The sequence below is a fragment of the Haemorhous mexicanus genome, chromosome 13, assembly GCF_027477595.1.
Source record: "Haemorhous mexicanus isolate bHaeMex1 chromosome 13, bHaeMex1.pri, whole genome shotgun sequence".
Classification (NCBI taxonomy): Eukaryota; Metazoa; Chordata; class Aves; order Passeriformes; family Fringillidae; genus Haemorhous; species Haemorhous mexicanus.
Window position 1 is genome coordinate 3,493,329 of NC_082353.1, and position 26,756 is coordinate 3,520,084.

The window sequence follows — 26,756 nt, forward strand, 5'->3', positions numbered from 1 at the left end:
TCCTGGAGACCTCTGCTGCCTGCCAGCAGAGCCAAGACCCTGCAGCTCCCTTGTCTTGGGAACCACGTGCCTGAGTGTGCCCAGAGTTGCTACACTTGACAAAGCAATCAGCCAGGGACAGCTTCTGGCTTCTGTTCCAGAGCAGGTCAGACCACAGTCATAAATCTGCTCCTCTGGCCTTTAAATGTGCAACAGGTAGAATTCAGAGGTCTTGAACTCCTCTGATAGATGAGCCCTAAGCCTGGAGGGCTGCCCAGAGCAAGGGATCCTGCCATCTCAACCCAAAGCCTCCAGGTGAGCACGTCGCAGGGTGAGCATCCAATGAGCCACGGGGAAGCCAAAGTCACAGCCAAGGCCAGTTACAGGAATAGAATTGGCTCAGACTGAGCAAATGTAACTTTCCATCTCTTTGCAATCAGCCATCCATCCTGGAGGCCAGCTGGCTGCCATGTCAGAGCACCTCCCATCCATTTCAACTGTCCTGAGAATGCCAATGCTTCACAAGACTAGCTCAAGAAGACTTTGGAGAGTTATTATCCAAAGCCAGGTGGCTGGACTGGACCCAAATCTTAGGCAAGTGATTAGAATGATTGGCATTTTTTTGGAAAGCAAACTGCTGTGCTGTACCTGGCATTTATCTTCAAAAACTATTAACTGCACAATCACCAAGTACACCTGTAAGGCTATGAAAGTGCCTGCAGATGAGGCTCCTCCTCACCTGCAGCTCTGGGACCAGCCACACCTGTATGCTCCAAAAATGGGCTGCTTTGGCCAAGATGCTCTCCTTGGGCACCGTGGTACCATGCCCAGACAGCTCTTGCTGCAGGATGAGGGATGGGATACTGAGTCATGGGGATGAGTGTGGAATCGCTGGACTGGGGTGGGTGATGTGATGAGTCTGTTCTGGCTGGGAACAGATTGTCACAAAACTGCCTTTGCTGAAGATCTGGAGTCAGGGCTTATCCAGGCCCCTCTGCTGCAATGGGGCACTGCAGCACCAGCAGCCAGCAAGGTGTCCTTCTCCCCCTTTGACCACACATGCCAAAACAGTCTCTTTTCTTTCAGAGCAAAGGACACTAAGCAGCAACATTTCCAGGTGAGCAGAGCACAAGAGCAGCTGCTGAATGGCACCAAGCAGCTCCCAGGCTCTGCCCAGGGCACACATCCCCTGTGAGTGCTGTCCCCACTCCAGGGCAAGGTCAGGAGCAGAGAATGCTGATCCCAGGCTCACTGGGGTGTCAGCCCAGCTTTCCTGCAGGCCAGGGCAGGGGGCTACCCACTCACTTCTGGTTCAACACTAGAACCCCAAACTCAGCTGTTTCAGGTTTGAAACCTGATCCCAACTCCAAAATTACAGATGAAGGGATTGTAGAGAACAACAGGCCCTATGCAATGATTCAGAGCAGATCCAGCACCCCACATCTATTGTTTCAGTTTGAACCACATCACCCAAAGGATGAGCAGCCCAGGATTTACAGACTGGGGACACTGTGTGGACTCAGGGCTATTTTGTATGTCCATGTCCCTGGAGAGTTCACTGCCCAGGAGCCCCTCAGAAATTAAGGAATGTCACACAGGTTTATGTCCTGCACATGCCCAGCCCAAGGCAAATGCTCAGCTGGGGCACCAGCACAGGAGCTGCCAAACCTGCTGCACCAAGAGGCTGAACTGTGCTTAGATGGGGATCCCAAACAGGGTAAAATCTCCATTTAATACCTATTACCCTAACATCTCCCCATCTGTCCACATCCCTCACATGCCTGTAACTGCAGCATGCCAGGGCTGCCTCGTATCAATGGCACTTTAATTTCATCATTCCCAACTTATTTAGAGCAATTAGGAGGCAATGAGCACACGCCAGGGGCCAGGATGCACTTGAATAGCATCCAAGGGTTACCACAGTATCACAGGAGACTTTCTGATGGAATTATCAGCCTGAAAAAAACTTAAATAAAAAGGAAAGCAGTCCCCAGAGGGAGGATAAGGCTCTTCTTGGTCCGACAGGTCCCTTTTTAATTTGAAATCAACTGACAATTATAAAGAGGTGATATTCCTCATTTAATTAGCAAAGAGAGAGCCTCTCAGGTTGGAAGACAGAGATAGATGCTTTGCCTGGACAACTGGCTGAAGAAATGATCAGGGGAGCGAGGCTGGGATTCCTGCAGGGGCAATTGCCTAATCCCACTTCAGGCAAGCAGGTTTTGCTGTTGACTTTTCTGGAAGAAAAGGTAAAAACCTGAGCCATTTTGGAAACTCTGGTTGGAAAGGAGAGGCAGAAAGTGAGCTCTTTGTCCCTAGTGATTTCTGCTGGGTGCTGGGAGCAACCCACAAAGCCAATGCCACCAAGCAAGCTACCAAAAAAAGCCAGCCAGCCTGCAGCCTGGCTTCCCAGTGGCCCCATTTCGTGGAAGGCAGGTGAGGTGCCAAAGGAGGGGACAGCTCCTCAGTTCTGATTTAGCCACAAGCCCACACTCCTCCCTCACAGGCTCTTTAAATGCCTGCCTGTGTGAGGAAAGCAGTGGCCTATTTTCCTCTGAGCAGCTCAGAGCAGCTCCACCTCGGAGCACAGTGCTCAGGTCTTATTTAGGATGCTTCAGACACATCCAGAGGGACTCTGGGAACAGTCTGTGGAAAGAAAAGACTGAGTGGGCAACCTGAGTCACTTCATTGCTTACAGAAGTGTACACAAGCATCTTCCATTTGAGCAAAGCCCAGCACAGCTCTGCTGGCTCTGGGGACCAGAGGGAAGTGCATCTTCTCCAGCACACTGCACTGGTGCAGAATGGCTGCACAGCACCTTTCCCACCCAGCCTTACAGAAAGAGGGATCATCCCCCACAGCTACAGCCCAAACCTCTGATCCTGCCAATCCCTCTGCAGCACCAGAGGAGCTGGGAGCTGCTCTAATCTGCTCTGATGGTGAGCTCTGCAGAGGAGATTAGCCTCCTCCCGAGGAGGAGGAAGCAGCACAAGGCTGTGAGGGGAGAGGTGCACTGCACATGCCCTGAAGGGATATTTTTACAGCTGGCTGCAAAACTCAGCTCTGAACCCCTTGCCAAAGAGCCTGACTCATGCAGACAAAACAACCCAGCACCATCTCCTGCACGTGGGGAGAAGGAGACAAGCACAGGAGGACCTGGAGACCCCAGACAGATCACAGATAGCCTTTACCCTGAGCCCTGGCCTCCAGGAAGTCACTCTGAGCTGTCAAACACCTCTGCAGAGGCCCCATAAGCTGAAGCTGAGAAGGACTGTGCTGAGGCAAAGCCACGCCCTGCCATGGGGGCCCCCTCACATTACTTTTCCTCCTCGGTGCAGGTAAATGGTGCTGTTTGGGCTCTGAAAGCTCAAATCCTCTGCTCATCTCCCCAGAGGCACAGCCCAGCTCACACAGGTGTGCTCAGCATCCTTCCAGGGAAGCTCTGCCTTCATCCAGGACAGGAGAGCAGCCATGGGCTCCCACCCTACCTCCCTTTTCTCTCAGGCTGGCTCACAAGAGCACCATGCAATGTCTGCCTGCTTGAGCACCCTGAGCCAGCTCAGAAAGGAGCTCTTCTCACAACTGCTGCAAGATGCCAAAGGCTCCTGTTTCTGCCCTGCAGCGACCAACAGCACTCCAACCTCTTCCCATTCATTTCCCAAGGGATAAAAGCCACGAAGTGACATCCAGCACAGGCAGAATCATCTCACAGTACAACTGATGCTGTCAGCAACCACATGCACAGCAGCTCCCTGGGGCAGCAGGGAAGGGAGCTCGTGGGAATCCATGGAAAGTGCCAAAATATGAACTGCTAATAAGATGTATTTTCAAATATCACCACATTATGATCTATTGATCTCACACTAGAAACTTGACTTTTTCTGTGTAACATTAATTTATGTCACTTGCACATTCTGGGAACAGCAGATTGAATGAGTGCCATTACACTAAAATTAGGTACTGCAGTTATTAAGTGCCAGGGGCACAAATTGTTGAGGTGCTAATCCAGAATAACAGCACCCCTACAACCCAGAGGGAGCACCCATCCACATGGGAGTCCCAGCCCCCAGTGCTGAGTGTGGGACAGGGGCACAGGGCTCACCACAGAGCAGGCTTTGCTGTTGGGCAGCAGCTCTGCCCAGGACCAGCCTACAAGATGGGCACAGGGAGGAATAAGAGCCAAGTCCTGCCCTGAAGCAGGAGAATGCCAGGCAAGGCAGTGTTCCCAACCCCATCCAACACTCAGTTAAGGCCTGGTGACACCTCCTAGGCTGGCTAAAGCCCCACAGAGCACCTGCAGCTCCTCACAGAGGTGATCTGAAACCCAAGAGCCCGATTCTGGTAGGAACTCTAGAAACAAGTTGTCTGGCAGAAGGTTTTCACAAAAGCTGAAAATGCTCCAGTGGGACTTTGGCCAAATATTTTGCTCCCTTTTAAAACAGGGCCAATCCACAGTCATTTCTAATGATCCCACTGCCTGCTTTCCAGAGTGCTCACAGAGACAAGTTGTCACCTTTAGACCACTATATCAAGGCTGAGAGCATCAAGTGGGGAAGATGATGGGCTTGGAGAGGAAGAACATCCTTCCTTTGCTCCACTTGAGCTGCTGATGGGTGAGCCAGAGCTCTCTAAATGGCATTACATTAGTGCTGCATAAAAGCAATAAAGCCCTAAAACACCCCATTACATATTTACTGAACTACACATCACACAGACTGTCCCCAGGACAGCACACCAGCACTTGGAAGAACAAAGCCAAGGGCTGTAAAAAGCACCAGGCTGGGCAGACATCCACAGTGCCCACAGCTGGGGACAGGGCACACACAGGAGCTGGGCACACAGCTGTGGGGAGCCCACAGAATAATCCAACCATCACATCTAACCAAAGAAAGCAGCATAAAGCACTGTCTCCTCTGCCAGAAACTTGCCCAAGTCACAACTGCTGAGCACAGAGTCTGCAGAAGAATCAGCATCCAGGGTGAGATCTGCTGCTGTGCCAGTGCTCAGTCCTGGCACCAACATGCACTTTCCCCCTGCTGCTCTGGTTTCACTCCCAGAAGTTAAATTTTTACTGTTAAGCTCAATGAGTTGTCATTTCCAAACGCCTCCTGCCTACAGGAAAGGGGGCTGCACAAAGTGCTCTTTGGGATTTCCCAGGAGCCAACACTGGGGCACAGGGCTGTCACAAAGCCCTCAGTGCTGCACTGTCACGACAACTTTGGTAAGGTGAAATGGTGTGATGGCTTTTAAAAGACCTTTTTCTCCCTGTGCTCCTGGCACCTGGCATATGGCAAGATCACTGGCCTCGCTCTGCCACCACAAAGGCCATCAGAGGCACCTTGGCTGGAGAGGGGAGGTCTCTCCCAGCCAGCAGCCTGTGGCAGAGGACAAGCTGACAGATGCGTTGGGACAGAGCTGAGGACTAAAAGGGGTCAGAGACAGAGAGGGGAGACTCCCCTCGGTGCTAACACTGGAGAAATGGAGTCAGTTTGGGAACTTTTGGATGCACGTTCCCCACCCCCCCACAAGGCACAGGTTTGCTACATCAGCACAGCTTTGCAGGAGAGCTTTGCCCTTGTTAGCAAGTACGAGGGGCAGGGGAAAGCCACAGCTGACTCCAAATGCACTCTCAGCTGCTGGCAATTAGGGATGCACCCTGAGCCCCAGCAAGTGCTCTCCACAAGGTCTGTGGTTCCTGCCTGTGACACCTGGGGCACAGATCCAGAGCACAATGCTGAAACAACCTCAAACAGGCCCCTGTCACCCAGCTCCCTGCTGCTGGAATCCTGGCAGGAACCTGCCAGCAATGCCAGAGAACACCCCGACCACAGGCTCACCCTCCCTCCACAGAGATGAGAGCAAAGCCGAAGTTCTGAAAGCTCCTTCTGGAAGAAAGTTTCTCCAGCCCTTCCTGCAGAGGTGCAGCCCATATGCCAACCCACAGAGGCCCTGGCACAGCTGGAAAGTTCAGCCCTGCCCCATTGCACATGCAATGCAGCCCCCAGCCCCTGCACTCAGGCACACACCAGGCGCTGGCAGCCAGAGATGCAACGCCCCAGAAGTTTGGTGAGTTATTGTGTCCCCACCAAATAGCTCTGACCTTTTCAATATTCCATATTTTTATTGGCTGCCCATTTCCCCCCAATCCCCACAGGCTCATTAGACAGCCAGCAGCTCCACAGCCAATGCTATTGCACGGCACTGAAAAGGTCAGAGCCGTGGAGGCTGAGAGAGCCCTCTCCAGAGGGTGCTTGGAGCAGGACAGGAACACTCCTCAGCCAACACAAGCTGCACACCAGGAACTACTGCCTGCCCAGGGACCCCTCCGAGGCAGAGCCCCTGCTGCAGGGATGCACCACAGCCACCCCTGCTCCCAAACACACCAGCTGGTGCTGCAAGAGGACCCGGCCACCCTGGCACAGAGCCTCCAATAAAAACCTCCTGTCACAAGAGGGCACAAGGCAGGGCTGTGCTCCTACAGCACAGAGGCCAGAGCAGCAGGAAGGCTGCAGAAATGCCCTGGCTGCTGCCACAGCCCTGAGGCTGCTGCTTGGGAAGGGGAAGCACAGGGATCATTTTCCAGAGCCTCAGGTACACACACGGGACAGAGAAGGCAGCTACCCGAGGTGATTAGTAGCCATCTATGGTAGATGTGAAAAACACCTGGTTTATCATTGGCTTTTTACAAATATTCAAATGAATATTCTATGTATTATGTTAGAAAGTGATGCTGTATTAATTTTCTTAAGTAGTGTGTTAAATATAGTTTTAGATTATAACATAATGTTAAAATAGAAACCATGTATGTGGGATATTTTTTTAAAGAAAGTAATGAGGTATTTGCACCAGACAGCAGCCACAGGACACCTAAATCTTCCAGAAAAAGAGAATTTATTGCCCTCTTATCAGAAGAAATGAACTTCTTGCTGCCTTGCTCAGCCATGAAGGTGCCATCAGGATTCAGAGGAAGAAGCTGACACTGCCCAGACAGAATCCTGTGTTTGAATGGAATTGATGCATCATGGATGAGGTGGGTGAATATGCAACAGGCTGTTGCTTTTAAGGGTTAATCCTCTGTTAACGTGGGTCCTCTTCCGGGCTTAGTTTGCCCAGAAAGAGGTACCCAGGCTGTCCATAACTCTTTGTTTTTCTTGTCCCACATTGTCCTAATCTCAACTGTCCAAATTTTTATTAGTCTAATTATATTGCTATTTTTATAACCATTTTAATACTATTAAATTTTAAAATTTTAAAAGCAAGTGATTGGTGTTTTTCACAGCAGATATAAGAGGAGACTGTGAGTCCAGGCCTCCTCAAGGCTTTCAGGGGAATGAAAGGACCAACCAGCCCTGCTGGCAGGCAGCAGGGCAAGCACAGCATGCAGCAGCAGGGACAGCACACCTGCTTCTCCCAGCCTTTTCTTCAACCCCTGTCCAGCAAAGGCACCTCACACAAAATAAAGCAGGCTTCCCCCTCTGTGTAACACTGGCACTCCCTCTGCCTGCTCCCCAGGAGTGAACCCTTCCCACAGACTGAGGCTCCAGCAGCAGGAGCTCCCCCACTGTGGGGTCAGAACTCACCAGCAGAAACGTGTCCCCAGAGCAGCAGTGCAGTGCTGGCTGTCCTGTCAGGGAGGGCAGCCCAGGAGCAGAGGGATCTGTGAAGGGACACATGCCCATGGCTCCAAAAACAACAGGAGGAGGTGGGAGCTGCAGCCAGGTCCCCCAAAAGCAACAACCGAGGCCCCAAAATGCACAGGCTGGAGCCCAAGAACACACACCCACCCACAGTGAAGGTATGGAAAAGGATGGAGGGGCCAGTCCTGAGCTTAAATAGGGCTCTGAGCAGGAGTGGGGCAGCTCCAGGTGTGGGCAGTAAGGGCAACAGCAGCTGTGAACAATTAGCTTGACTCCTGCCAGCTGAGCTCTGTGTCCTGAGCTTCTTTGTAAATACCAAAACACGCCCAAAAAGAGACCCCGACCCAGAGGAAGAAATAATGAAAGACAGAAATAAAGGAGCAACAACCAGAAATGGCCCAGGAGACAACAGGAGGAAGAGGCAGAGCTGCCCAGTGGGGGAAGCCCTGGGGGTGAACCCCAGGGGTTAACACTGCAACATCTCCTCAAGAAGGGAACATATCACTGCTCTGGCAACACTACTCAGATTTTTCTAAAATAATGGTAAATTTTTATTTTTTCTTTATAAAAATGGATATGGGAAAAGGAGTGCCTTAACATTAGTGACAGACGGCATCAAAAATTTTTTGTTTGGGAAAAAAAAAATCTTCATTTGAGTCACACATATGCAGAAAGGAAAAAAAAACCCTCTGAGCCCCCTCCATGGATGAACTGTATCATGTCAGCAAAGAGCCAAATCCCAGCAGACTTCAGGGACCCACCCCTGCCCTTCAGATCAATAGAGGCCACAGCTGGAAGGAGCAGAGATGGGTCTGCCCTACAAAAAAAGTGGTTTTTTTCCTCACTGGAAGAGGTGAAGGCCAACCCTCAGCCCGCCCTGTCACACCAGATGGTTTTGCTTGGGAAAGTTGTCATCCCTCAGCTGTGATGGTGGCATGTCCCAGGAGCCACATCATCACCTTAATGGCTCCACTTGGCCAAGCCCAGCCCTGAGTGCAGGGACCACAGATGTAGAGAATACATTGTTGAAGGAATTGATATTGTTAGGAAAATTAATCCACAAACACCAGAGGTTTATGTCCAAAAAGGAGACAGAGGAGTCCTTTTTGGCTTTATTCCAATAAAGGGACAGGCCATGGGGCATTTTCCTGGGATCTCTCAGATTTTTGAAGGATGCAGCTTGCTTTTTATCCCAGTTTCCTGGCTGCATTTCCCTTCTCTCTTTCCCCATTGGCTGAGGTACTTGAGAGGTTCAGACTTCCCAATACACCTGATACCAAAGATTTCTCTCTAATGCATATCCATCCCTTTTCATTTTTAATTCTTATGGAATTTAGGGGTTTTTCCTCTCCATTGTTTCTTTCATCTTTCAATGTCTAATTTCATTTCTCAGCCAACCTAAAGTTTATTTGTAAAAGCAAATCTCTTTTCCCAATCATCAAGCAGTGGAATTCTTCCCATTGTCTCTTTTATTTCCCAGTGCTGGTTTTGTCTACCAGCAGACCCACAGCTGGTTTGGAAAGACAAAATTCCTCTCAATATAAAGTTCATTGTTGAAGAAGTTAATATAAAGTTCCGATGTTAGTTGAATGTTCTGTGGTTATGTAAATCCCTCTTAGTTGATTGTCCAATATTCTGTAGTTGTATAAATCCCCCTTCCTTGTTTGTCAGATCTCTGCAGTTATGTGAATCCCTCTTGCTGTCAGGTATTGCTCCCACTGTGATCTAAGATGGTGAACCAGCCAAGACCATAAAGAAGGAGATTACATCACCTAATAAGCAAATATGAAACTCCTGTAAGACTCAGCAGAAAAGGATAACCTAGAGAAAACCCCTAGAACAACAAACCACCATGCAAATAAAGAACTGAAACAGCACCTCTAACCAGAGAGAACATAAGACAGCATCAAAGACCCTGGTCAGAACTTTTTGCCTTCATCACCCTGAGAGGAATAGCAGATTTGTCTTTCCAAACCAGCTGTGGGTCTGCTGGTAGACAAAACCAGCACTGGGAGATAAAAGAAACAATGGGAAGGATTTCACTGATTGATGAATGGAAAAAGAGATTTGCTTTTACAAATAAACTTTAGGTTGGCTGATAAATGAAATTAGACATTGAAAGATGAAAGAAACAATGGGGAAGAAAAACCTCTAAATCCCATAAGAATTAAAAATGAAAAGGGAGGGATATACATTAGAGGGGAATCTCTGGGATCAGGTGTTCCAGGAAGTCAGAACCTCTCAAGTACCTCAGGTAATGGGGAAAGTGAGAAGGGAAATTGGGATAAAAAGGAAGCTGCATCCTCCAGAAATCTGGGAGATCCCAAGGGAATGCCCCATGGCCTGTCCCTTTATTGGAATAAAGCCAAAAAGGACTCCTCTGTCTCCTTTTTGGACATAAACCTCTGGTGTTTGTGGATTAATTTTCCTGACAACCCCAACCAGGAGCAGTATAAAGACTGGGAATCTGAAACCAACAGGCGTGTCCTCAGGGACTCTCATGAGGAGAGAAGACCCAGCTCCACCAGGCCCTCCACACCATCCTGGGAGCAGCAGTGGTGAGCACACACCCCCACGGGTGCCCTGCCTCGAGTGTTTCCAATAAAGCTGGAATCACTAGAGCTGCTCATGTGCCATTCATAGCAACAGAGGCCCTCTGAGAGCATCCCCAGCGAGAGCTCTGCTGACACTGCACACACCCAGAGCTTCAGAGACAATCCTGGGGAAGATGGGCTTCGCCTTGGGAAGCAGAGCCCCACGAGCAGCTGGGTTTGCCCAGGGAAGGCGTGGAGAAAGGAGGAGTGAGGGGCAGGGGGAGGGCCAGGATGAGGAGCAGCACAGGGGAGGGAATTACAAAGTGTTTGCCCTTGTGGTGAAAACGGCTGGAGATGATCTCCCACTGCTCCTGTTTTGACAGCCCAAACGCACTTGCTCGCACAATATCTCAGTCTCGTTAAAGGTAATTACAGTTCTTCCTGTGTAATGAGATGGTTTTTAAAGGCCATTCAAAAGAAATTTTCTATAATGAGGTTAAGGGTTTTATGGTGTTATACATCAAGGGAGCTGGTAATTGGTCGGATCCAGGCAGCATCCTGAAGCAGGGAGATAGGAGGTTCTGTGAATAATAGGCTAGCATGGAGTGCAGAGTCTCCAAAATGTTTTGGTTCTGCAGAGGAGGGAGAACAGATATGAAAGAAGGAGGAAAGAAAAGAGAGAAAGGAAAAGGCAGAGAAATGCTTCCAGCTCCTGCAGGACTGCTTCCATCTTGCTCTGGGTGGTTTTTGAGGAGCTCCATGCCTGGAGAAGGTGCAGTGTGTGTGTTTCCTGGCTGGGAATTGCTGCCCTGCTGGCTGGCACAGGGTGGCATTGGGACAGGGCAGGGCCTGCCTGCAGCACAGGGCAGAGCTCTGAGATCTGGCTGATGCAGACCTGCAGCCACCCCCACCCACTCCATCTGGAGGATTGTGACCATGCAGGGATGTCCCTGCTGCACACAGAACATAGCTGAGGTGGGCACAATACCGTGTGGGTGGGGTGTAGCTCCTGCCTCTTACTTCCCCCCAAGAAATCCCTGATCCCTCTCACAACCTGTGCAGGAAAAATCCCCTGCAGACAGCAGACCTGTCTCCCAGCCCACAGATCAAAGCCTTTCCCTGCTGGATTGCTCCTCGGTTATTACTGCTGTGGCTGCTGCTTCCGCTCCCTCCTGTCTCCTCTGTTCTTCCAGGGCCTCCCAGCAGCAGGATCATTATTCCAGGGCGTTTAGCAGCAGCTCCCCAGCGTAGCTGCTGAAGGCCTGCAGCATTTCTCCATATTTAGAAGCAGCTGATGGTGGCTCAGACACTGCTGTGGGTGAACAACAGGGAGCTGAGCTGGAAGAGTGGCTATTTTGGTGCCACCCCCAGCCCAAGAGCTCCAGGCAACAGCAACTCCATAGCAAAGCTTCTTCCCTTGGGATCTTCAGGCCACTTGAACTCACTGGAGTGGCATCAGAGAGACAAGTACCTGAACTCTGGGCAGCTTGAGTGCTCCTCTGATTGAAAAATCGGCCTGCAGACGTGCAGAGGTTCACCCACCCCCCGTGCTGGTGACACTGGAGTGGTTGTACACGCGTGCTGGAGATGGCAGGGCAGGATGCTCTTTGCATCACTGCCACCTTCCCTGGGAGGACTGCTGCTTAGGGGATCATGACTGAACCCTAGCTTCCCCTAAAACCTAAATATGCTGTTCCTGCATAGCTGAACCTCCAGTGAACTTCAAAAGGTATCTGAGTAGGGCTTTGTTTGGTTTTGTTTTCCCAAGGGTTACCTGCCCATACACCCACTGCAGAGTCCTTAACTTGCCCATAGCCAGGCTGAAGCTCAGGACTGTGATCTCATGTCACAGTGGGGCAGGGGACTTGACTTCCCCCCAAGGCATGGACTGACTCCAGGACATGTGGTGCTGTAGCTGAAGCCCCTTGAAAACCTGTTACAGCTGGAGGTGGGAATTTCCAGGCAAATCCTACAACCTTCTGAGCAGATGCAACTTGCAGCGCTGCACTGTGCCCTGGGACTCAGAGCCCTAATTTGGCTCTGTGACCTTATTCCAGTCTGAACTTCCCAGTGCTTTTTGCCCCTACCTACTACTGCAAATGGCACAAAAACTACTGGACCCTTAGGAAACAATTTTTAATGGCTGGAACTCCCACCTCCTGCTTGGCTGAGGCCACTGACAGAGGTTGGAGCAGGAGAACCTCTGGTGGCCTTGTCAGCAGACATGGTGGAGAGTACGTAAGGAATCCCACATCACATCCTATTTCCAAAGTGAAAGTCCCATGTTTGAGCTCCTATAAACTCCATCTGGGAAACAAGAGCAGGAAACACCTCCCTTGGTGGTGTTTGAAACCAAAGCCCCACACTAAAAGTGCATTTTGCAGATGCCACCAGTCGTGGGTAACATTCATTACTCGCCTTACTCTGCCTGAGGAGTTGCATTTAATATCCTGCCTATTTATATTTTTAAAAGACCAATTAAATATTAAAGGCATTTATCAAGGTTTAATGCTGCAGTGAGTCCAGCAGCAGGGATGCCAGGGATGCCAGCACTTGTGGTTTCTGTGGGGAGCTGCAAGTGGAGTCGTGGAGCTGTTCTGCTCCATGGCAGGGACACGGGTGGCCCAGGGGGACTCAGGAGGGGACAATGGAGTGCTCCAGGTCTCTGCACAGACAGCTGAGAAAATCCAAGAAGTGCCCATTCTCAGAATGAATCCCTACCCAGACTCTAGTGGTCCTTGTCATGTACCTAAACCTTCCTCCACTCTGCTCTGGAAACCTGAAATCACAGTGGCTGGTTTGGGAATTTGTCAACTCACTGTATTTTCAGCAGTAAATACCAGTTTGTTGAAATTCAAAGCCTCTCAAAAAAGGATCAATTGTGACAAAGTACTCACTTCACAAAAATCCTGGAAAAAGGCTCAAAAAGTCAAAATGTCCCATTTTTGACACATTTGAAATAAGAAAGAATCAATTTTTAGGTTAATAAATCTAAGATAATTTATAGTTTGCAAAAAAGAACTAGAAACGAAAAGCAACTATCAAAATGTTTTGAAAGCATATTAAAAAACCCTTATTCAGTGGAATCAAAAGGAGGGCTTTCAAGATTTTTTATTCTTTTACTGATATTGGAATTTTTCATCTCTGATGCTGGTGGGAACTCACTTTTTTTCTATCTCAGGAGCTGCAGGGCTGGGGAGATGCTTCCTGAGCTACTTCTGGCCTCACTCACATGGGGCCTCAGTAGGATTATGGTTGTTACTGCCTTTAGCAGATGCTGGAGGCTCCAGGTGAGCTTCTCTGCAGACATCCATCCCTCTCCCACTCAGAGTGCCAGCCCTGGTGGGAGTGAGGGAGAGCCACCAGATCAGCGGTCACTGTCACCACGTGCTGATGGCAGGGTGCCCCTGGCTGTCCCCGTGCTCCCCTCAGCAGGAGGGGACAGGCAGAGAGCCTCTGGAAGCAGAGCAGATGATGGTGCTGAGTAGGGAGCAGATAAGGGGAATGCTTTCCTTGCCCTCTCTGTCCCCCTCAGCCTGTTTGTCCCCCTGGATCTGCAGCATCAGACCCCATGCTGGAAAGCAAGACCAAACTCCTGGGCAGCACAAAACCTGCAGGCTTAGAAAAGGGTATCCTGGTCACCACCCCTGTGTCTGTGCTGGCTTGTAAGATATGGTTTGGGGGTGTGTATTCTATCTCCCATCTGTTAGAGGTGGGGCAGTTATCTTCTGTCCATTGAGCAGTTTACTTTATCTCTTCCATGACCCATCATCCCTCCAGAAGGCCTCTTCTGTCCATGGGCCATTAATTATTAATTACCTTCTGTCCATGGCCAGTGAGTGTCCCTGCAGGGCTGATCAAATTCCACCATCCCATGGGAGATGCTCCACCCAGGGGAGGAGCCAAGCATTCCTACCTGGATCCAATCTGCCCTGGGAACAGCCCAGCAGCCTTTGCCCACTGCATTCCCAGAGGAGCAGCTTTCTCCTGCCCTGCATTCCCAGAGGGAGAGCAGGCCCATCTCCAGCAGCCCTGGAGCTGCAGAGGAAAACTCCCCCCTTGTGCAGGATCCCTGCTCCAGCAGAACCACAGCTGGCACTGCAGGAGGGCTGAGCCCCCCTGGGATGGGACTGTGCCACCACCCTGAGCCCCCCTGGGATGGGACTGTGCCACCACCCTGAGCCCCCCTGGGATGGGACTGTGCCACCACCCTGAGCCACCCTGGGATGGGACTGTGCCACCACCCTGACACACAGGGGGTCAGGGCATGCTCTGACTCTGGCAGCGTTTTGGGGTATTTTTTAGGTTGGGTTTTTTTTTTGTGTGTGGGTTTTTTTTTTTTTTGTTTTGTTTTTTTGTTTTTTTTTTGTACTACTGCATTTGTACTTTTGATTTTTCTACTAAAGAACTGTTATTCCCATATCTTTGCACGAGAGCCCCTTAATTTCAAAATTACAATAATTCAGAGGGAGGGGGTGTACATTTTCCATTTCAAGGAAGGTTCCTGCCTTCCTTAGCAGACACCTGCCTTGTCAAACCAAGACTGTCACATTTGCTCCCTTGTGGCTGTCCCACTGAGGGCCCTGTGCCACCACTGCTGTCCCTGTGCTTTGGGGTGGGCTGTGCCAGGGCTGTTTGAGGCTGGGGGGGCAGAGTGCAGGTGGGCTTTGCAACAGGCATCTATGCAGAGATAAAGGCAGCAGAAAGGGAAAATAAGCTGATAGAAATAAAGGAGGCTGAGATAATGAATCAACAGCCCATATTTCCCATGATGAGTAAGAGGCACCCTGTGAGGGGTACAGTGAGAGAGGGAGACAGCCAGTCCCCCCTCTCCCTGCACACTTCTTCCCCCTCTGCCCCCCTCCTTTCTTGCCCTGTTCCCCCTGAATTTATCTGTCATCCAGAATAACATCTCTCTTCATAAGGAGAGAAAGAATGAAATATTTCACGAGACTACAGTCAATCTTGCCGGGCCCTTCTGTTGACATTTCAAACATATATTTGACATTGCTTTCTCATTCCCTCCTGCTGGAGCAGGGAGCTCGGCAGAAAACCCTCTGCAGGGAGGGGACACTGTGGGCTGTTCCAGCCACCCTCATGGGGAATGAGATGGAGGAAGCAGCCCTTTTATCTCCCCTCCCTTTCCTTCTGTCTCCCTCTCCCTCCCTAGCTCCCCCAGACCGTGGGCAGCCCCTGTCCTCTGCTTTGTTCCTTCCTTCCAGCAAAAGCTGAGCTGTCCCCTAGCTCCAAAACAGGACCTAAAAGCCACCAGTTCAGCTGTGCTGAACTGATAACACTCCATCCTGAGAGAATCCCAGCCCCTCTGCTCTGTGGTACCTGTAACAGCCCTTCCTTTGTGGGCACAAGGCAGAGGTCACACTAGGAGTGGGTATGGGCTGGGGCTCCATTCTGCTGCCACCCTCAGGTGGACATTGCAATCTCTTAAAGAGGTTGATAAGAAACCTTCTCCCCCAAATCTATATTCTCTGCCACCAGAGAGAAGGAGGCTTGAGAAGCATGAAGCCAGTGTTCAGCAGCAGCAGCAGCAGCAGCAGCTACAGGGTCTGACTGCTCCATGAGACGAGCCAAGGTCGCCTTGCCAGCCCTCTGGGGAAGGCTGGGAAACTGCCAGGAAAAGCCTGGAGCTGTGTCATTCCCCAGACTCCTTGTGCAGGGAGTCTCCCTCACAGCTGGAGCACCAAAGGGTGGGGAACCCTCACCCCCACACAAGAAAGAAGGGAGAGGAAAGTGGAGGGATATCCCTGTTCCAGCAGCAGCACATCCAAGTGCCTGTCAAGCATGTAAACCATCTTCAAGAGCTTCCCAGGTGCCAGAAACCCCAGCTGCTCTCTGGGCTGCTTCCAAAACCTGCAGTGTTCCCCTGACACCCCAGGAGGCATGAGGCTGCAGCACACTGAGCACTCCCAGCAGGGCTGGACAGGCTGGGGGTGTGTTCCCACTCACAGGGTGCCCCATCCCAGCTGCCACCCCCTGCCAGTGCTTCTCTGGCAACCACCCCCAACCCTGCAGCTCCTCACTGTCCTTTCCCAGCCTGCTCTTGAGAGAGGGCAAAATGTCAAAACCATCCCCATGGCCCTTCTGTGGCACCTCAAAACAAGGAGGTGAGGACAAGAAGCCGCTTTGAAGCAGAGACCCAAGGTGATGTTTCCAGAGCAGAAGGAAGATCACCCTCAAAGTCACACCTCTGACCTAAGGCACCACTGTTCTTTCCATCCCTTCCACTGACATTAGCCTCATGGGGAAACTGGGAGAACCAGAACTGGTTATGAGGAGGAACCCTGACTGCTTTTATATCCACAGCACACCCCCAGGGTGCCAGGATGCAGCCCGTGGGGCCTGCAGCTGCTCACTGCTCTATGGACACAGCAGAAAATCGCTGCAGACCAGAGGGAGAAGGAAGGTTCAAAGTTCTTCAAGGAAAACTGGTTGGATTTGCAGAACATTCTCCTATTTAATGAGGTTTTACAAATTGTTTCTAAGGTTCCTACAACTCCTCCTGTGTGTCAATTGAACAAATCCCCTTCTTCTTTTTAAGTTCTGTATTTAAAGATACATTTAATCTTCCTGTTAAAATATTTCCCATTTCCTCGAAAAATTACAGAACTAAGATTTTCATCTAGCTCTACCGCTCTGACTCAAATTCTTGCTGTAATCGTCTTCAGATCACCAGAGGTTGATGCCTGCAGATCAAAAAGAAATATTTATGATCACTGGTGTTTCCTTTAGAAACACCCACAACCCTCACAAGCTCACGGAATGAGATCCAATGACTCCAAGTCAAAGCCAGGCAATTCCAGGTGGGAAGAAGATGTCAGTGGTTAAGAGCAAAGGAAATGGAGCAGCAGAGCTGTTGGCTGAAGAGCATGATCTCCTGCCCTGCAGGACCTCTGGGCCCAACTCAGCATTGCTAAAAGCAAAGCTCTCCCCCTGAGCATGCCCCAGGGACCCTGGGGAGGGCAGCAGCACCGGGACCCCCCAACACATGTTCTGGGGACCACAGGTCCAACACAGCCACCACGGGAGGCTCAAAGCCTGGCTGAAGCCCTGCAGTGAGCATCAGGCAGGAGGTGAGCTGAGATCTCACATTGATTTCTGCTGGCATTAAAGCTCCAGGAAGAGAAAAATACCTTACGCTGCAAGGAAGCATTCTGCAGTGAGGCAGTCACGTGCCAGTTCCCTTCCCTGCTAATTTCTGCTTTGTCAAAGCCACTGGAAAGTATTTCTTATGACTGACAAAGCAGTAGGATTTATGAATAGGCAAATTAAGAATAAAGAGGGAAGAAATAAGTCTGTTGATAAAAAAGCTGAATAATTCAGTTGAGGATCAGTTACTTGAGTCGATTCCCCCAGAATTTGAATGAAATATTTTTTACTTAAAGTAAGTTTGTCTTTTGGTTTGAAACCCTGTGAGCCGGAAAGCAACATATTTGCATTTTGCTTTCCAATACATAAACCAAGACTTCATTTTGTAGGCTTTCTTGTTGAATAATCTACTCTAATTTAATTGAAACTTGAATCCTATAAAAAGCATTTTCTGCTTAGTTTTCTACTGATCTTGGGTATTGAGATTTTGTGATCTGAAAAAGCAATATGTCTGCATGTGCTGATTACCATCCTCAGACGAGCTTCATTGTTTTTGTGTTTTCTGCTGAATAATCTGTTGAATCTAAAATGCAGTTTTGACTTAGCTCCTTATTGATATTTTTATTTTAAAATGCTCTGATATGAAGAGCAATTTGTTTGTATTTTCTGCTGGGAAGTGTTTCCTGTTGAGGGATAGGAGAGCTGATTCTATCAATGTTTACAAGAATAACTAAGTCAACAAAATTGCTCACACAATTAGCTTTGCTTGGCCCTAATGGCCAGATACTGAGACATTTAAACTGCAGGTCAGTGTCTGTGGGGCAAGTGAAGAGGGCATAGCCACCTCATCTTCCTCAGCTTTTCTCTCCATCTTTAACTGCCTAAGTACCTAAGATCACTGAACTCAATACCCAGAGGTCCTTTCCAACTCAGGATACTCTGTGATGTTGTATGATACCTTTATAATTCCAGCCCAAAGTTCATCATTCTAAGAAAAATGGGAGAGGTTGGAAAGAAATAAGTGACAGCAAAGTTTGGTTTTGTTTCTGGATGCCCAGGAAAAGCCACTTGCTCCTGCATGGCTTGGAGCAGACAATCCCAGGGCATGGGGACATCCCGGCATTGAGCTCAACACCAGCACTCAGACACACCAGAACTGAAACCAAGGAACTGTAGGCACTGAAATCCCTCTGCAGGTCTGGGACAAAGCCCTGCATGGGAAAACCAGTCCTGTCTCATCTGTCAGCCTCACTGAGCCAGGCCCTGCACATTATCTCTGCCATGGCTTGTAGTGCCTAATCACTACCAGGCTACGTACAGCCTGGCACATCCTTTAATCACAGCAGCAATCGTAAGGAATTAAAATAAATTTATATATGCAATAATCACTCAGCCCTGGGTTATCAATAATACACGAGCAGCTTGTGAGAGAGCAGGAGGATGAATGAATCCATAGCCCAGCCCTGCTCTGCCACAGCCCATCAGAATTCCCAGAAGCAGGCAAGCACCACTGCCCGAGCTGCTGCTTGGAAACAAAACAGACAGCAGGAGGGCTGGGGGGAATATAGCATTTCATTCTGTGCATCAACAGAAATGGATTAATATAAGACAGGGATCCTCTGAGCAATGGCTGGGTAAAATATCACCGTGAGGACAGGAAAGCTACATTGACCGTGAAATAATTCCAAAGGGCAATATCATAATTTTGGTATCCCTTCTGTCCCCTGGGTGTTATTTCACCACTCCTGTCATCAAAACAATGCTACAGACCAAATTCACAGCACTGGAGACTTGCAGACTGATTCTCCCAGCCAGGCTGTCGCACTTAGGGGTGTCTGGGGGTCCCTGCTGCTCCCCTGTGTGAGCTGGGGTACCAGGGTGGAGTCAGCGTGGCCTCAGCGGGCACTGGAGATGGGCAGGTCTGTGTGTGGGTGAAGGGCACCAGCTGGATTAGCCAGATGCTGAGGGCATTGTGGCATGACCTTCAGCAGGGGAAGAAAAGACAGATTTGGCTCTCTTACAGGCATCCACAAATCCCCCTGACCTCGGCAGCAGCAGGGCAGCCGTTCTGCAGGGCACAATTTGATTTCCAGAGTTTAGGAGTTCAATGCCAACTGTTCAGACATGCATAATCCCCCACTTAACTACGGGCAACCACGTGCTGGCGTGGCCCAGAGGCCTTGGCAGGAGGAGCCTGGGATGCACCCGGCTCTCATGGGATGCAGATCCATGGGAGGACTCTGCTGAGCCCTCTGATGTGCCCCTTGTTGGTGCTGTGGCAGTGAAATCCCCCTCCAAAGCCATCCTGAGACCCCCTAAGCTCATGGGGCTGCTTGTTTGCCCCAGGTTTGCTTTTCTACCTGCTTTGAGAACCAGATCCTCCTGCTGCATCCCCAGAGCCTGCCATCTCCAGCCTCCACCCATCCTGGTGTAACCCAACCACACCCCAGGGTCTCTCCAGGTGTGAAGGACCAGTCCCTGGGCGTGAGGAATCACGCTGGCAGCACACATTCACTGGCATCCCTGGCACACGGGTGTACACCCAGCTCTGCAAGACAGGGTAGCAGAAAGCCCAGCTCCAGACTTCAGGCAATAAGCAGATGGCTCCCCAGCACTATCATTTTACAACATTACAGCTTCTGCTCTGCTCATGCAGTAAACATTTTCTGGCTTATTGCATGAAAAAATGTGGCTACCACGGCTTTGCAAAATTCTACATTTTCTACATTATCTTTTTATCAAATGCTTTCAGGGTGGAGGGAGGGAAGAGCATTTCTATTTTCGATTTACATCCTGCAGGACACAGCATTTTCCCAGGATCCCAGTGGGTTTTTGCTTCTTGTTTGCCTCCTTCCTGATTGTCATAGCTCTGTCCCTGTTTGTGGGGAACTGGGAGATGGAAAGCTGTTATGCAGACATCAAGGGGTTGCAATTGCATGCTGGTAAACATGAGAGCAAGAGGGATTTCTGATGGTATTAGAAACCACAAGATACCTGCAGATGTAAGTGTTCCTGGAGGCAGCGGGTCTAGCTGTTAGCAGAGCAATTAGACCCGGTGTTATTCCCAGCCCTGCCGCTGCCCTGTGAGTCACTGCGGAGGAGGGGACAGTGCCTTCGTCCCCACCCACCTGGTGGCAGCTCCAGGGCACATGTGGGTCCCTGTATCCCACCCTTCAGCCAAGCCACTGTCACTTCCACCTAGGCCTTACAAGCTGGGAGAAGGGGGAAGGAAATGATCTGGAGGATATGGCAGAGTGCCTTGCTTTACATGTACAGCAATTACCATTCTGGCATTTTCCCCGTGTTCAGAATAAAAATGTCAATAAGGAACAAGTTATTACACCAGAAAGAGGGTGGAAATGGCAAGAGCTTGTGCAAGCTTGAGGGCTTGGGCATTACTGCAAATGCTGCTTGTTCCTGCTGTGTTCCCTGCCCTCTGGGATCAGGCCTGTCCCTCCCTGCAGCACCACGAGACCGACCCAGCTGTGCTCCCCAGCCCAAGGCAGCACTGGAACAAACTGGGATGGTCAGGGACTGGAGCACACAGTGCACAAGAAGTTGGGTTGTCAGCCTCCAAGCAGACCTTACTGCCCTCCTCTGCTCTCCACAATCCTGAGGCTGGCCCAGTAAAGAAAAATGTATTTTTCTCTTTTAATGAGACCTTTCTGTCCTTTTCACTTTTGCCTTTTCCTTTCCATGGTGCCCTTCTGAGCTTTCTGCCTCCACCAGCCCCTCCAGAGGCCTCATCAAGGAATGATGTTTCCAAAGGAGGCAAAGCAATTCCATACTGAACCTCAGGGTCCCTGCATCCAACAAGGCTCTCGGGAAAGGGCAGCCCCAGAACTGTGAATACCAGAGGAGACCCAGCCATGACATGGGATGAAGGAGGAGGGTGACAAGGGGAGAGGGATGCTCACAGCCACTTTGCCCACACAGAGCCTGGCAGGCAGGATGAGAGCCAAGGCTGAGGGGCAGGAGTCTTCGTGCCCATAGCCACAGCAGCAACTACAGCCCAGCCCAAGGAGCAAGGGCAAGCAGGGCCCCCTTGGCACCCTCCTGACCATGGATGGTGAAATGGTTCTGACTGTACCTCTGCTGTCCTGTACCTACACTGCCTTCCTCTCCCTGCTTTCAATTATAAAAGAAAAACAGCACACACCAAAAAAACCAAAAGAAAAACCTCAAAACAAACAAATAAACAACATTAAAAAAAAAAGCCCTCCAGGAATTAATTAATGATTCATGTTGGAGCCTTGGCAAACCTCGCTCTGCAGAAGTTCAAAGCAGGAACAGTAAGTATTTGGCAAAGAAGGGGCAGTGGGCTCGTGCTTGGCGGCGTGTGGTGCGGAGTGCTGAGAGCATCCTTCCATCCCTCCCCACGGAACCAACACCTCAGGGACCACAGGAACGGCTCTGCCAGGCTGCTCTGAGCCAAGTGTCACATCCAGCCCCAGGGACCAGCCACAACCCAGCTGTGAATAACCAGGGAGAGGAGCTTGGGAGGAACGTGCCACTGCTGCCTGCGGTGGCTGTGCCTGGCCTGCCTGCCTGGAATGAGGTGCACCCTCCGGCCCGTGTGCTCACACACACGTGTGCCCTCCTGAAAACCTGGGCCTGAGCCACTCCAACCTGGCATCCTGGAGATTTAGGATAATGAGAGATCTTTAATGCAATTAATAGATGTCATGGGACATGGTCTTGTGAGTCTAGAGCAAATGAGGCTTGGATAATTGGTGCTGAAACACATATATCAGGGAGGTGATTTTCCCCCCCCTGCCAGAGCTGGAGGCTGGAACACGCTGTCGACTGAGCCCGTACAAATGTGTTTGGCTATTCGCTGGCAGCAGCTTCCAAAGTTCTACTGTGGAGCCTCTGCCAGGCAGGCCTGCAATCCTAGCAGCAAACAAGCTGTCATTTGGTTGTTAAAAGAGCTGCCTGGAAAGTGGCTTTATCCCCACATGCATGCACAAACACCCGCGCACGTGCTCACGTGCATGGAAGCAGCCAGCAGGCAGCAGCAGCAGCTCTTCTGCTCTTTGAGCTCTGCCTACAGCTCCACTTCCCTCAGGGGGGTCACTGGGGGTGCAGAGCAGGCTTTAGTCTGTGGCACCCCCGCCCTGTTATGGTGTCAGCAAGAGCAGAGTGGTCTGTGTGTCCCACAGCAGGGGAGAGGGATGCACCCCACGGCATCCCAGCAGAGGGATGTGCCACCTCCCAGCACTGTCCCCAGCAGTGACCCACAACAGCACAGGACATGGTGCTCCCCAGACACCTCCATCCCTCGGTGGTCTGTGGCATTCACATTCTCTGAACAGAGAGACACATAATATTCTCCCTCAGATTTTTCCTGGAGAAGCACAGAGACCAAAACAATTCTTATCTCATTCACTGCTCCTGTGTTTTGAAACATGTGGAATGTGCTGGAAGATTATTTACCTGAAGGAATTTGCTTGATTGGATTCTGGTGTGTGTTTTGTTTTCTTGACCAATCTCTGCAAACTGTGTCCTGACAGTCAATTAGGACGCAGACAGGAGATTTGGTTGAGTTGGGTGCTTGTGCAGTTTGAGTTTAGATGTAGTGTAATATAGTACAGAATAATACAGTATAATAAAGTAATTAATTAGCCTTCTGATGCCAATGGAGCCCTCCCTGCCACGGGGGTCACCCTTGAATCCAATAATGGTCTGCTCAAAGCCATAAATAAATCTACCTGTACATTGCCTCTGCAGCACCTCCAAGTACCAGACAAGGCCACATGCTGCTTCCCCAGATTCCCAAACCTGCTCCAGGGTATTGCCAAGGCACATGTAACCAAAAAGCCATGAATTTTCAGAAACTGCCTAATAGAAACCAATATCTGATTTGTGCAAGGTTCCAAACTGAAAAGTTTTGTCTAGCACTGAACTCAAGTGAATCAAAATCACCTGCAGGACAGGACTCAGGAAAAACCCAAGCCCTGGCATTTCACTGGGAAATATTCAGGAATTTTGCCGCAGTAAGGGAAAAAGTATTTAATTTCTCAAGCACGAACCATAATAAAATGTTAAATACAACCTGGATATTAAATTAAAACATAAAAGTCAAAACACATCAAATCAAAAAGAGACACATTTGAATTTCCTGGACACTGTCAACAGAAAGAAGCCAGAATTATTTGCTTCAATATTCTCCCACCTGAATGTTGGCTCCATAGCTACCTGCTGATTCTGATAATGTAGTTTGATAAAAAATACATTTTCCAATGGAAAATTTTACCCCAATACCCTCTGCCTCCATTTCCAGAGTGTCTGATGGATGATGCAGGGGAAAGAGGTGGTGTCATTCCAGGGCAGGTCCCCAACAGAGAGGGAACCAGCCTTGAGATGCTGCCCCACGCTTGGCTTGTGCAGGACCAGGGGAAATGGACCCAGCCTGTGCCCCTTAACGAATGGGAAAGCATTCCCATGGGTTATTAAGCATTTGTGTATGGGCTTGGAAACTGTAGCCCTCACCACAATGTAATTGTGGATAAACACAAGATGGGCCATCAGAGAGCAACTGAGCACAAGGCTGGAAGAAGGGCCCTGCTCCCTTCCCCACTCTCTCCCAGCACTCACTGGAACGCAGGAGATGGTTCTGGGCAGTCTGATCCATCAGCCCTGCACCACAGCAGCTCTGCCAGGCAGCCCTGGGCACTCCTGGTTTGCCAAAACAATGCTGGCTGGGGGCCAGGCTGTGCCAAAGCAAGGACTGTGAGAGCTCCCTAGGGACAAATCACTTCTGACAGCAGAAGAGGGAATCACACCCTGGCTGAGCCCACTCCTGGTTGTCACTGGGCACCTGCAGTGCAGCCCCAGCTCCTGCAGATGTATCTGTGGGGCTCCAGCCCCCAGGAGCAAACCCACAGCATCAGAGACAAAAAACAAAGGTGGGGAATGGCATGGCCTTGGTTAACTGCTCTGCAGCCCTGTGCTTCTGTGGCAGAGGAAGGGTACCAGGAGATGTGCCTGGTTCACAGAGCATTTAATGAAGGTCCAGCACTTCATCAGGAAGCCATGGAGCCCTGTGAAGCCCATTTCTGCTCTGGATCAGCAGTGCCAAGGGCACCCAGCTGGTGCCAGGGTGTGGAGAGACCAGAGGGCCTTGTGGGCCCAGGACATGGGGATGCCAAGCTGTCCTGCCTGGCAGGGCTCCCACAGCACACTGGTGTGTCCAGCCCCACGTGCTGCTGGCCCAGAGGACCCCCCCAGCCCACTGTCCAGCACCAGAGCTCCCTGAGGGAAGCAGGGCTCAGGGATGGCTGCTTTCTGCAAGGCCAGGGCTTCCCCAGGGCCCTGGCACCCCACGTTAGCACAGCCCATGGGCACAGCCTGGCTCCAGCTGCAGAGCAGACAAGGCTAATGCATGCAACACCTGGGAGTCAGGAGTTAAAGAGCAGCTGAGAGGCAGCTCTGTGGCCATCTGCCAGGTGATATGGGGAGTGCTTTCATAATTCAGCAGGCAATAAAGTGTTAGAGCAAGGTAAGGCCTGCAGCCTGTCTCAGGGAAGGTATCTTGAGAGCAGAGCTAGCACCTGAATCCTCAAGCCTGCAGTTATGGACATGCAGAGGGGAAACACAGATGTCCTGCAAGGATCCTGCAAACCTCCTTGCTGCAGGATCAGGTTGTCTTATGTTACAAATGCAAGATGTGGCTGGGGGTGTATTCAATTGCCATCTGTTAGAGGTGGGGCATTTATCTTCTGTTCATGGGGCAGTTTTCTTTACCTCTTCCATGACCCATCATCCCTCCAGGAGATCTCTTCTGTCCATGGCCAGTGAGTGTCCCTGCATGGCTGATCAAATCCCACCATCCCAGGGGGAGATGCTCCACCCAGGGGAGGAGCCAAGCATTCCTACCTGGATCCAATCTGCCCTGGGAACAGCACAGCAGCCTTTGCCCACTGCATTCCCAGAGGAGCAGCTTTCTCCTGCCCTGCATTCCCAGAGGGAGAGCAGGCCCATCTCCAGCAGCCCTGGAGCTGCAGAGGAAAACTCCCCCCTTGTGCAGGATCCCTGCTCCAGCAGAACCACAGCTGGCACTGCAGGAGGGCTGAGCCCCCCTGGGATGGGACTGTGCCACCACCCTGAGCCCCCCTGGGATGGGACTGTGCCACCACCCTGAGCCCCCCTGGGATGGGACTGTGCCACCACCCTGAGCCCCCCTGGGATGGGACTGTGCCACCACCCTGAGCCCCCTGGGATGGGACTGTGCCACCACCCTGAGCCCCCCTGGGATGGGACTGTGCCACCACCCTGAGCCCCCTGGGATGGGACTGTGCCACCACCCTGACACACAGGGGCTCAGGCTGGATTCTGACGCTGTCAGTGTTGTTTTGTATTACTGCCTTTTTTTTTTTTTTTCCCCCTAATAAAATAACTGTTATTCCTGTCTTTGCCCGAGAGCCCTTTAGTTTCAAAATTACAATAATTTGGAGGGAGGGGGTTTACATGTTCCTGTTCAAGAGAGGCTCCTGCTTTCCTTAGCAGACACCTGCCTTTTCAAAGCAAGACACAGGTAAAAGCAGGTGCTTCTTTAAAGGATTAGATGTTATTGAGATGAATGAGAACAGGAAATAGAGTTGGGCTAATGAAGGCAGCAGTGTGGAAAGTCCTCAGCCCCTGGGGATTAGGCTGAATAGCTGGAAAGAAGATTTACCTGAGATCTGCCACTTTCTGTTAGACCCAGAGTGCAGAGCATGTTTTCCTGTGCTGGGGATTCATCAGTTCCAGCTGCCAGTGAAAGGGACATGGGAAGCCCTCCTAAGGTGCTCCTCCAGTTCTGCCACAAGTTGTCAGCAGAGCAAGAGTTCCCTGTGCAAGCAGCAAGGAAGTGGCTGGACATGATTCCTGCAGAGCACAGTTAGAGGTGCTGGATTTTGTGGCATCACAAAGATGGCACTTGGCTGTCCCATTCCCATCCTGAGGAGTTTGGAACAGCCTGGGTCTCACTGGGTCACTTGCCAGACCCAACCACCATGCTCCCCACTCTCTACAGGCTGCCTTCCTAATCTCTAGCTCTGCTGACCCAATGAGGCGTTGGGACCAGTGGTGACAGGAGAGTAAAGAAGGTAACCATGACTTAAGATACACCCAGAAACCACCACTTAAGGTATAGCCCAGCATGGGAATCCCAAAGGCCTGACACTGCCCAGCAAAAGGGTGTTGGCACAGGCAGCTCTCCTGCCCAGGGAGATGGGAAGCACCAGGAGAGCCCTGGAGGCACAAGGAGGGTTAACTCACAGCCATGGGAGCAGAAAATGAGGTTCCAGTTATTAGTTGATTTATTGGTCTGTCCTCAGTTGGCACTCAGGACTCAGAAGAAAATGTTCCACTCCAAAGCATTAAGCATCTTCAAAGAGCAGAAGCATTAAAAATTGAAATCATAAAATAGACATGTAAATATAGCAAAGGTAAGCGGGGCAGCGAGGAGAGGAGCGGAGCAGAGCCAGCCCCAGCTGAGCCTGCAGGGCAAGGAAAGGGC